Raw genomic sequence first — 12,807 nt, 5'->3', positions numbered from 1 at the left:
CAAGACTACCAATAAACAAACTACCACTTACATCTCAATCAACTCCACCATACCCCCTCACCCCAAACACTCCCTGCTATTCCTTAATATAAATCTAAGCAGTATACTAAACACAATTCATGACCTCCATGCACTAATTGACTTACATTCCCCTGACATAACCATTTTGAATGAAACTTGGCTTAAGCCACATGTCAAAAACAATGAAATACTTCCCCCAGCATTCAACATATATAGACTCGATCATCAAAATAAACGTGGAGGAGGTGTAGCGATAATGTTTAAACAAAATCTAGCCCTAGGAGTTATCAACACCATACTTCCTACATCAAGCAATGCATAATTACTCATCACCAAACCGAATATCAACAACAGATAAACACTAATCATAGTGGCTATCTATATCCCTCCAGGAGATAACACTATCATAGTTGAAGACATACTTCACTCGCTATCCATAGCCTTCCACCAAGAAACCATCATTATGGGCGACGTTAACAATGACTGGTCTACCTATAATTACAATAATCCATCCAGTTTCATAAACCTATATGGTTTCTCCCAGCTCATACAAAATCCCATAAGAATAGACAAAACCTCCAACAAACAATCCATCCTGGATTGGACTTCCATAAAAATAGCACACCCCTTCTAGCAGGGTGCCTCCCCAGTATCATAAGTGACCACCTACCTACATACTTAATCAGAAACAATCTTAGTCCATCCAGACAAGTAGTCTGTAGGCTAATCCGCGACAAGAAAAAATTTAATACCCACACTTTCAACTCCCTCCTCCAACAAAGTAACTGGTCCCCCTCAAAACACTACCACTAGATGACACTGTTCAACACTTTAACACCACCTCAACATCCTAAACAGCCTGGTCCCCTGCAGAATAGCTCGAATAAAACATCATCACACACCCTGGCTTACAAAAAACACCAAAGACCTACTAAAAGAAAGGGACAAGGCATGGGAACACTGGCTAACTAACAAAAGCAATGGCAACCTTCTGCTTTTCAAACAACTTAGGAATAAAGCCAAATCCCAGATAAAAGCCGACAAAAAAGCCTACTATATCACTGCACAACAAAGAAACAAAAACAACCCCCAAATAATTCTGGGCCACTATAAACAAACTCCTGCAACCTGGTAGTATGTCCACCCCCAATCCTACCACACTCCCATCAAATGATAACATTGCTACACAATTCAATTCCTTTTTCATAAACACAATTCACTCACTTATTGACTATGACCAAAACATCACTACTGCAATCCCTGTATCCAAAAATGAGGGTGTAAACTCCTTCTCCTTTAACCCCGTCCCAGCCCATAACATAAAAAACTACTCAGTAAGCTGAAGCCCACCAGCCTAGCTGCTGACAACCTCCCATCAAAATTCCTCAAAGCTGCTTCCGAAGTCATAGCCTACCCCACTTCTATCCTCATCAACCTCTATATCTCCGAGAACCATGTCCCACTAATCTGGAAAGTCTCCTATATCACCCCACTGCATAAAGGTTGCAACTCTACCGAGCTTACTAATTACAGGCCCATTGCCATTCTTTCACCTCTCTCCAAAGTACTAGAAAAATGTATTCACTCCCAGCTTCTAAACTACCTTCTCTCCAATAACCTCATATGAAACACACAACATGGTTTTTACCCCCACCACAGCACCACAACCACCCTCCTCAGTTTTACTAACACAATAAATGAACACAGAAATCGGAATAAATATGTCTCATCCATCTTTCTAGATCTAAGGCATTCGACACAGTTTCACAGCAAAAACTGCTGTCAGAACTGGCCACATTACATCTCAGTCATTCTTCCCTAACTTGGTTCCACAGCTATCTAACCAATCACCAGCAGGCTGTTAGATGGCAACAGGAGCTATCATCTTTGCTCCCTGTTAACATAGGAGTTCTAGAAGGCTCCATATTAGGCCCCCTACTTTTTGCCATCTTCACAAATCAACTCCATAAATCCACATCTCTAACCTCTGTCATCCAATATAAAGATGACTCTACCCTGATATGCTCCGCCCCCTCTCTAACACAACTACAGGCTATAACACAACAATCCTTCCTAGAAGTAGAATCCTGGCTAATAAAACTAACCTCATAGTGAACCCAAACAAGACCAAACTATCCCGGTCAACAAATGCAAAATAAAATAAATAAATAAACAAATAAATAAATAGTCATGGGTAGCAACATAGGATCTAGGTGTTATTGCTGAGGGTGACAACTGTGTGGATCACTTTTAAGCATCCTTTAGATAGGGTAATATGGATTACAGACTGTGTGTTGTGTCAGATGGTGTAAAAATTGGCTCTAGGTAATTTGTTCATGTTGACTAATGCTGTGAATTTGTATGGATATTTTCTGGCTCTAAGTAAGCTAAGGACCCAGCTTACACTGACCAATGCTAAGGAACCATGCTAACAGTGGAAGGAGTCAATGTACTCCTATTGGCTAGTGCATGCCTGCAATGAAGCCCAGCAGCCCAGGGTCAATACGCTACTGGCTGACTGGTGTACAGTTGCCTAGCCTGAGTTACCTGGGGTAGCTCTGTTGAGCAAAAAATGTACATAAAACTAATCAAACTGCCAAAAATGAACTAAGGATCTCATCAATGAATATAAGTTTGCTGACAGGATGAAACTTGGAAGTGGACAACATCTTGGTAAGGAGGAGGTTGGGCATCCTATGTATCCAGGAGACAAGATGGAAGAGCAGTAATGTCACTTGGATTGTGATCCAAACCCTACTAGTTAGGTGGAGGATAGACTAGAAATGGTGTGGGAGTTGTGCTGAGATTGTTTTCTGATGACAGTAAGGCTTGTTATCATAATTGTTGACAGACTCATGGTAATCATATTCCAGTGAAGAGACAGCATATAATTTGTGATTTTAGTTTATGCACCACAGTTGTGAGGGTGAGGAAAAGAGTGCAGTAATTCCAGGACCAGATAGATAAACTGAGACAAACGGAGTTGGTGTTGATAATGGGGGACCTTATGCTCATACTGGGACAGACAAAACTGGATATGAAGACTGCTTGGGTTTACATGGATGGGGCAACAGGAATAAAGAAAGAAAAGCCATTCTAGACATTTGTCTGGCAAATGGATTGATGCTGGATAACACGTGGCTCACTAAGAGGGAGACTCACCAGAGCGCATACAAGAGTGGCTAACATACAATTCAGGCAGATTTCCTCCTAGTAAGGAAAAGGCACTGGGGAAGAATCAGAGACTGCTACAGTTATCACCAGTGAAATGTCTGGTCCCCAGCATAAACCACCGGTGGCCACAGTCATCTGAAGGCAGTGGTCAGAGAAGGCAGTGGCCAAAGGAAGCTCTAAGGATTATGTGAGAGATGCAACCATATAGCCAAACTGGAGGCTAAGCTCTCTCAACTTAGTACTGGTGTAACCAGTCAGGAGGAGAAGGAAACCACACTCACTACAATTCCAGTCTCACATAGACCTACCACGACAGCAAACCAAACACATAAACACACAAAAACATACTGGGAGGCTCTAAATAAAAATCTGCCTAAGCAGCAGAGACCTCCAAAGCAGACACCCAAGCAACCGCTACCCCAAAACAAAACAAGTGCAACACATAGCTCACAAAGCCAGTATGCTGAACAGTCACAGCCCTTAAGGCTAAACAACACACCGAATACACTTGTCATAGGTGACTCTATCGTCAGGCACACTGACGTCCCACTCACCAGGCTGAACAAGGAGAAGGTCACGGTGAGCTGCCTGTTGGTCATTAGGATCCGCCACATAACACAAGCACTCAGGTCACTCCAAGGCAAGTACAAATATGACTCGGTCATTGTCCATGCTAGTGTGAATGACCTGAGACGTACCTCCCTGGACTACATGAAAAGAGACATAGAGGAGCTCTCTGAGCATGTAGCCCAGGCTGGTATGACCCTGACCTTGAGTAGCATCTTACCCTCACCAAGAATGATGCCACAATATGAAGACAAGATGATCAATTTCAACAATTGGCTTAAGTATTGGTGTCATTCAAAGGGGATTCAATGCCTGTCAGCCTGGGATGACATGCTCGACAAGCCATGATGCTTCACTAGGGATGGCTTGCACCTGTCACCCCTGGGCTTTCGGATATTGGCAAAGGCTCTTGCTTCCCCCATAGTGCCTTTTTTAGGCAAGGCTCAAAAGACAAACCCACCTCCATAGGTATCACAAGGGATAAGAAACTAAGAGTAATGCTACTCAATGCCAGAAGTCTAAACCTCAAGATGCACGCACTCAAAACTCTCCTTAGCATGGAGAACATTGATATCTGTGCAGTAACAGAAACCTGGTTCAAGGCTCCTGAGAGCACCCCAGCACTACCAGGTTATACCTCATAACATGCTTTTCGGCCCCAAAACTTGGACCGAACCACAAAAGGAGGGGGCGTATCAATATTCATCAAGGATACCCACACCTCCAGGTTGGTGGCACAGCACGAAGCATCAGAGACTATCCATGTGCAACTAACAGTGGGTAAAACTGCCTTCCAGTTTATAGCCTGCTACAGACCACCCTCCCAAACCCAGGAACCCCACTCGGCCTTCCTGAGAACACTGGAAAATATGAAGGTCTCTCCAAACACCATTATATCGGGCGACTTCAACTACCCAAACATAGACTGGGAGCATTACTCTAGCTCCAACACTCTAGCCCAAAGGTTCCTAGAATTTATAAACTCAAATGCTGTGGAACAACTTGTTACCACTCCCACAAGAGGGGAAAACATACTGGAACTGATCATCACCAACATGGGGACTCTATGCTCCAGACTAGAAGTGTATCCCTCACTGGTAAGATCAGACCATAAACTAATCTCACTGGATACTCACATCCCGACCCCACCCCATGCCCAAAAAACCACAGTGAAAAACTTCTCTAAAGCAAATTTTACACTTCTCAAAACTGAGGTGGAATCCTTCAAAGCCCCCGAGCCTGTGGAAAATACGGCCCAGACCGCAGAATCCTTTATAAACACATTCTATGAACACCTTCAGGAATGCATGGATCATGCAATCCCAAATAAAACCAAGACCCAATCCTCCAAAGGCAGACGTCCTGTCTGGTGGACCCCAGCCATAAACAATCTATACAATAGAAGGAGGAAGCTACAACATGATAGAGCAAAATCCCAAAAAGGGAAGGCATCTCTGATCAGTATTAGTAAAAAACTATGGGCACTCATAAAATCATCTGAGGCCAGCTTCGAGAGAAAAATTGCACATGACACTAAGGATAATCACAAGGCTTTCTTTAGTTATGTTAGGAACATGGATGGGAATTCCCAGATATGCTCAGAATTAGTCCAAAATGACAAAAAAATACATCGAACCCACAGACATTGCCAACATCCTAGCTGATAGGTTCAGTGCAAACTTCTCCCCCCCTCCCCACCAAAAGGGCAAATATCTATCCCAGCAGAGTGCTGCCCCCCTGACATCTCAGATGCTCAGGTAAGAGCCGCCCTCTCCAAAGCAAAAAACACAGCATCAATGGGACCAGACGGTGTCCCGGGCTGCAACCTACATGAACTCCAAGAAGAGCTAAACCCAAACATAAAACTATTGTTCAATCTCAGCCTTACTACAGGATATGTACCCAAAGAGTGGCATACAGCAACAGTGGTCCCTCTCCACAAAGGTGGTGCCTCAACGGATCCTGGAAACTATTGCCCCATAAGCCTGACTAGCTTGATCTGCAAAGCTATGGGAAGGATCATCATGGACCTCATAAATAAAGATATTGGGGACCTACAGACACTGGATCCTACCCAGTTTGGCTTTGTTAAGGGCAGATCCTGCCTCTTAAACCTGGTTGATTTCTTTGAAACAGTCAGCAAGGCCATTGACGAGGGGAAGGTGGTCCACACAGCCTACCTGGACCTCACAAAAGCCTTCGATACAATACCCCACTCGGGCATTATAGATAAGCTCACCAGCTTAAATATAAACCCCTATGTCACTAGATGGGTTGCAAACTGGCTCAAGGACAGAACCCACATGGTTAGAATTGCTGGAGCCATGTCAGACTCCAAACCAGTAACGAGTGGTGTCCCACAAGGCTCAGTCCTGGGACCTCTCTTGTTCGGTATATATTTCTCGGAGGTACAGGCCAACACGGAAGGACTGTGGCTGACCAAGTTTGCAGATGACTGCAAACTGGGTGCCATAATTGACTCTCCAGCCGACACAAGCATCCTCCAAAAGGGCCTCATAGAAACAGACAACTGGTGCCAGAGCCATGGCCTCAAGCTAAATGCCAAAAAGTATATAGTCATCCCTTTGGCAAAACAAAGTGCCCACAAATTACCACATAGGTGGTAATCCATTAAGTACAGAAGAAGTAATTAGGGACCTGGGGCCCAAGTTGATAGCAATCTCTCATTTGATAACCATGTGGCCAAAGTGGTTAGAAAAACATTTTATATAGCCCACCTAATCATGAAGGGATTCACATCTAGATCAGTGGAGGTCATCGTGCCTCTTTACTCATCCCTCATCAGGCCCATAATTGAGTACAATGCCCCTTTTGGGATGTACCTTACCAGACACCTGCAGCAACTGGAAAAACCCCAAAAGTACCTCACCAAGAGGATTAAAGGGCTCAAACAGATGCCATATGCTGCCCGGTTAAAGAAACTTCAGCTCTACTCAGTGGTATACGCGTGCTCAGAGGTGACCTGTGCCTGACGTATGAGGTCATGTCCAACTTGGAATTAAGGGACATGCTGCACCTCAAAAAATCCAAATCCCATCGAGCTACGCGCTCGAGAGACTTGAACCTCAGTACTGAAATAAATAGGACATGCTCGAGGGACAGATTCATAACCCAGAGGCTCCCTTCACTCTGGAATAAAATCCCAGTCCAGGTTAGGCAGAGTCCCTCATTGACTCTCTTCAAGAGGAATCTTGATCAGTGGATGGGAGATCATAGGTTTACCCCGGGTATCACTTCTGTGTCACTGTTAGACAGAGGCACAGTATACTAACCTCGAAAAAGGGCATAGCAAAATTAATTTAAAATGGGTGGCGAAAGCCAAACACACTCTGGCTAGGCTTATAAATGCCCTAGGGCAGATAGCCTAGTATGAACCTATGAAACTATGAACCTATGAACATGGACTAGGCTGAAGACCTGCCAGTTGATTGGAGTGAAAACACAGGGATTCATGGAAATATTCATGGATCTAGCACCTTAGGAAGAAGGAGAAATGGAGGAAACAAAGAAGAATGGCAGCGTTTCAAAGCAGCATGTGTGAAAACTATAGAACATATATAGTTTTAAACCAGTTATGGGTATAAGGTACACAAGAAAAGCTGGTGGTGAAATGCAGAGGTCCAGGAAGTTATCAAAACAAAGAAAGAGTGCAGGAAGAAATGGGAGTTAGAAAAGATGGACCAGGCTAAGAAGGAATACTGGTTGGCTAAGAAAGAGGCTAAGAGAGCAGTCACAAAGCCCAAGAACAAGGCAACAGAGAAAATCTAGCAGCTTCTAGAAAGTGACTCAGTAGATGGTACAAAGGAACTCTATAAGATTGCAAGGCAAAAACAGAAAGATAAAGATAGTCAACAGAAACCATTCATAAGAAATGCCAGCAATAATCTTCTCAAGAGTCCACAGGACATCAAAGGCAGATGGAAAGGGTACTTTTAGCAGCTTTGGAATGAAGAAAACCCCACAGAAGCTGCACTGCTCCTTTCATATCCTGCAATGTATAAGGAAGAAGAACCCACCACAGAAAGAAGTAAGTATAGTGCTAAGGGTCATAGGTCTGTAGGTGGATACTAGGCTAGCCAATCTTGCCCTAAATTTACCTAAATATTGCTGATGTGTGTCAATACTCCAAATAATGGTTTCGATATAGGCTTGTACAAGTCAAGTATTCACAGGCTGCCCCTGTCCATTAGGGGTATAGGCGCCAAACCAGAAGTACATTTGCCATTTCCTATCCATTGGTCCAAATTTACATTTAAATAGAGTTAGACATAGGCTTTGCTTTACATGTATAGGAAGGCTGTCCAGAGAAGGTGTAATCTTAGAGATACATACCTGTCCCTCCAACATATCCTGCTTATGTCGCAAATGAGTCTTAGGTCATTAGATTGAGCATTGCTGATGCTAATTGTATTACAGATGTGCAACAGATCCAACAGTGTTGGATCAGCGAATGCTTTGTAGGCTAAGCATAGATTGCCACACAGCAGTCTGTAGGCGACTGAGTACAGGGATAAGGCTTTGAGATGGTCTGCATAGGACTTGTTCTTTACTTTCTGTACTCTTTTAGTCCCAAGAATTAATCTCTTGAAACAAGGGGGGCCCAGGCGGGGGGTTTGGGCTCTTTTGGGGCAAAGCCAAACACACTCTGGCTAGGCTTATAAATGCCCTAGGGCAGATAGCCTAGTATGAACCTATGAAACTATGAACCTATGAACATGGACTAGGCTGAAGACCTGCCAGTTGATTGGAGTGAAAACACAGGGATTCATGGAAATATTCATGGATCTAGCACCTTAGGAAGAAGGAGAAATAGGTTCATAGGTTCATAGGTTCATACTAGGCTATCTGCCTGAGGGCATTTACAAGCCTAGCCCATAGTTTTGTGGCTTATGCCACCCCTTTAGTATGGGGAACTATACCCATTATTTTGCTGTGCCTCTGTCGAGCAGTGACACTGAGGTAATCCCTGGGGTATATCTGCGATCTCCCATCCATTGGTCAAGATTTCTCTTGAACAAGGCCAGCGAGGTGCTCTGCCTCACATATATCGGGATTTTGTTCCACAGCATAGGGAGTCTTTGGGTGATGAATCTATCCCTCCAGCACGTCCTATTAATAGCCGTGTCGAGGTTTAAGTCTCCCTTGTGGCTCTGATGGATCTAGATTTTTGAGGTGAAGCATATTCATCAAATCTGGGTTTGACATGGCCTTGTATGTTAGGCAAAGGTCACCTCTGAGCAGCGGTAGGCGACTGAATAGAGCTGGAGTTCTTTCAGTCGGGCAGCATAGGACAGATGTTTGAGACCCTTTATCCTTTTGGTGAGGAACTTTGTGGCCTCCAGCTGCTGCAAGTGTCGGGTCAGATACATTCCGAATGGGGCATTGTACTCAATCATTGGTCTGATGAGTGATGAGTATAGGGAGACTATGACCTCCTTGATCTAGATGAGAATCCCTTCATGATAAGGTGGGCAATGTAGAAGGTCTTCCTAACTACTTTAGCTACATGGGTGTCGAATGACAGACTACTATCAACCTGGGTCCCCAGGTCCTGATAACTTCTTCTGTGCTCAGTGGATTGCCATCTATTTGGTAGCTAGGGGTAACCTTGTTTTTCCTGAAGGGTATGACTATGCATTTTTTGGCATTTAACTTTAGGCCATGGCTCTGGCACCAGTTATCCGTTTCTGTGAGACCCTTCTGAAGGATATCTGTGTCAGATGTGTTTTCTACTATGGTGCCCAGTTTGCAGTCATCTGCAAACTTTGTCAGCCATAACCCTCCTGTGTTTGCTTGTACTTCGGAAAAGTAGATGCCAAACAAGAGTGGGCCCAGGACTGAGCCCTGTGGTACACCACTTGTGACAGGCTTTGAGTCTGACATGGTGCCAGCAACTCTGACCCTGTGGGTTCTGTCACTCAGCCAGTTTGCAACCCATCTTGTGATGTATGGGTTAACATTTAAGCTGATGAGTTTTTCAATGATAGCCGAGTGGGGTATTGTATCGAAGGCCTTTGCCAGATCAAGGTAGGCTGTATGGACTGCCTTTCCCTCATCAATGGCTTTGGTGACTATTTCAAAAAAGTCAACCAAGTTTAGAAGGCATGATCTGCCTTTGACAAAGCCAAACTGGGATGGATCCAAAGTCTGCAAATTCCCTATGTCTTTATTTATGAGGTCCATTATGATCCTCTCCATGGCTTTGCAGATAAGGCTTGTCAAGCTAATGGGCCGGTAATTTCCGGGGTCGGTGGAGGCACCGCCTTTGTGAAGTGGGACCACAGTTGCAGTCGCCACTCCTGGGTACGTATCCAGAGGTAAGACTATGATTAAACAGCTGTCCTAGCTGTGGGTTTAATTCCTCGTTGAGTTCGTGGAGCACACAGCCGGGGACACCATCAGGTCCCATGGATGCTGTGTTTTGCTGGAGAGAGCAGTTCTCACTTGGGCGTTGGAGATGTTTGGGGGCTGCAATCGCTTGGTATAGATATCTCTCCTTTTGGGAGAAGTTTGCACTGAACCTGTCAGCCAGTATGTTGGCAATGTCTGTAGGATCAGTAATCTTCACATCATTTTGAACTAGTTCTGAGCATATCTGGGAGTTTCCTCCCAGGTTTCTAACATAGCTAAAGAAGGCCTTATGATTGTCTTTTGAGTCTTTAGCTATTTTTCTCTCAAAATTTGCTTTGGATGATTTTATGAGAGCTCTTAGTTTTTACTTATAGTGATCAAGGGTGTCTTACCTTTTAAGGATTTTGCTCTATCTTGTAGTAGCTTCCTCCTTTGTTGTAGAGTTTGTTTATGGCTGGGTCCACCAGACTGGACGCTTGCCTTTGGTACAAAGAGTCTTTGTTTTGCTTGGGATTGCCTTATCCATGCAGTCCTGCAGGTGCTGGTAGAAGGCATTTGTAAGTGATTCAGCGGCTTGAGTACTGTTTTCCGCTCGGGGGCCTTAAAGGAGACCACACTAGTCTTTAGAAGTGTGAAGTCGGCTTCGAGAAGTTCTTTACTGTGGTCTTTTATTTCAGGTGGAGGTGGGATGAGGACCTCCAGCGAGATTAGTTTGTGATCTGATCTCACCAGTGAGGGGTATACTCGGTGTTGAACATTGTGCTCCCATGTTCGTGATGATGAGATCAAGTATGTTTTCTCCTCTTGTGGGGATGATGACTAGTTGTTCCATGGCATTTGAGTTTATGAATTCCAGGAACTTTTGGGCTAACCGTTTGGGCTTGAGTAGTGTTCCCAGTCTATATTAGGGTAATTGAAGTCACCTAGTATGATGGTGTTTGGTGATACATTTATCCCCTCTAGTGTTTTCAGGAAGGCCATGTGAGGTTCCTGAGTTTGTGAGGGTGGCCTGTAACATGCTACAATTTGCAGAGCAGTCTTGCCTATGGTTAATTGCACCTGGATGGTCTCCGATGCATCGTGCGTTGCCACCAGTCTTGAGGTGTGGGTGTCCTTGATGAATATGGATACCCCCCTCCTTTCTTGGTATTGTCCGGATTTTGGGGCGGGAGCATGATATGAGGTAAAACCTGATAGTGCTGGAGTGCTCTCAGGAGCCTTGAACCAGGTTTCTGTCACAGCACAGACATCGATGTTCTCCATACTGAGAAGGGCCTAGAGTGCGTGCATTTTGAGATTTAGACTTCTGGCATTGAGCAGCATTACCCTTAGTTTTTTTTCCTTTTTTGTGTTCTAGGGTGGTAGGTTTAGAATTTGAGCCTTGCCTAAAAAGGCACTATGGGGTGGCAAGAGCCTTTGCCAATATCCGAATCCCAGGGTGACAGGTGCAAGCCGTCCCTTGCGAAGCAGCGTGGCTTGTCCAGCATGTCATCCCAGGCAGACAGACATTGATCCCCTTTGAATGACACCAGAGTTTAAGCCAATTGTTAAAGCTGATCATCTTATCTCTGTATTGTGGCATCATTCTTTGTGAAGGTAGGATACTGCTCAAGGTCAGGGTCATACCTGCCTGGGCTACATAATCAGAGAGCTCCTCAATGTCTCTTTTCATGTAGTCCAGGAGTGCGTCTCAGGTCGTTTACACCAGCGTGGACAATGACTGAGTCATTTGTACCTGCTGTTGAGAGACCTGAGTGCTTGCTATGTGGCGGATTCTAGCGCCCGACAGGCAGCTTACTGTGACCTTCTCCTTACTCAGTCTGGTGAGCGGACGCCAGTGTGTCTGACTATGGAGTCACCAATGACTAGTGTGTCTGGCATTGTGTTTGGCCTTAAGGGCTGTGACTGTTTGACACTCTGACTGTGAGGTCTATGTGTTGCAGGTGTTGTGTTCTGAGGTGGTGGTTGTTTGGGTGTCTGCTTTGGTGGCCTCTGCTGTTTTGGTAGATTTTTGATCAGAGCCTCCGAGTATGTCTTTGTGTGTTTATGTGTATGATTTGAGGTTGTGATGGTACTATGTGAGACTGGGTCTATAGTGTGTGTGGTAACCTTCTCCTCCTGACTGGTCTTGCCAGTGCTATGTTGAGAGAGCTCAGCCTCCAGTTTGGCCGTATAGTTGCATCTCTCGCATGTATTTGAGGAAACAAAGAAGAATGGCAGCGTTTGAAAGCAGCATGTGTGAAAACTATAGAACATATATAGTTTTAAACCAGTTATGAGTATAAGGTACACAAGAAAAGCTGGTGGTGAAATGCAGAGGTCCAGGAAGTTATCAAAACAAAGAAAGAGTGCAGGAAGAAATGGGAGTTAGAAAAGATGGACCAGGCTAAGAAGGAATACTGGTTGGCTAAGAAAGAGGCTAAGAGAGCAGTCACAAAGCCCAAGAACAAGGCATCAGAGAAAATCTAGCAGCTTCTAGAAAGTGACTCAGTAGATGGTACAAAGGAACTCTATAAGATTGCAAGGCAAAAACAGAAAGATAAAGATAGTCAACAGAAACCATTCATAAGAAATGCCAGCAATAATCTTCTCAAGAGTCCACAGGACATCAAAGGCAGATGGAAGGGGTACTTTTAGCAGCTTTGGAATGAAGAAAACCCCACAGAAGCTGCA

The sequence above is a fragment of the Protopterus annectens genome, chromosome 8.part0 (assembly GCF_019279795.1).
Source record: "Protopterus annectens isolate FY-2018-M chromosome 8.part0, PAN1.0, whole genome shotgun sequence".
Taxonomy (NCBI): domain Eukaryota; kingdom Metazoa; phylum Chordata; order Ceratodontiformes; family Protopteridae; genus Protopterus; species Protopterus annectens.
Note: the sequence above shows the minus strand (reverse complement) of the source record.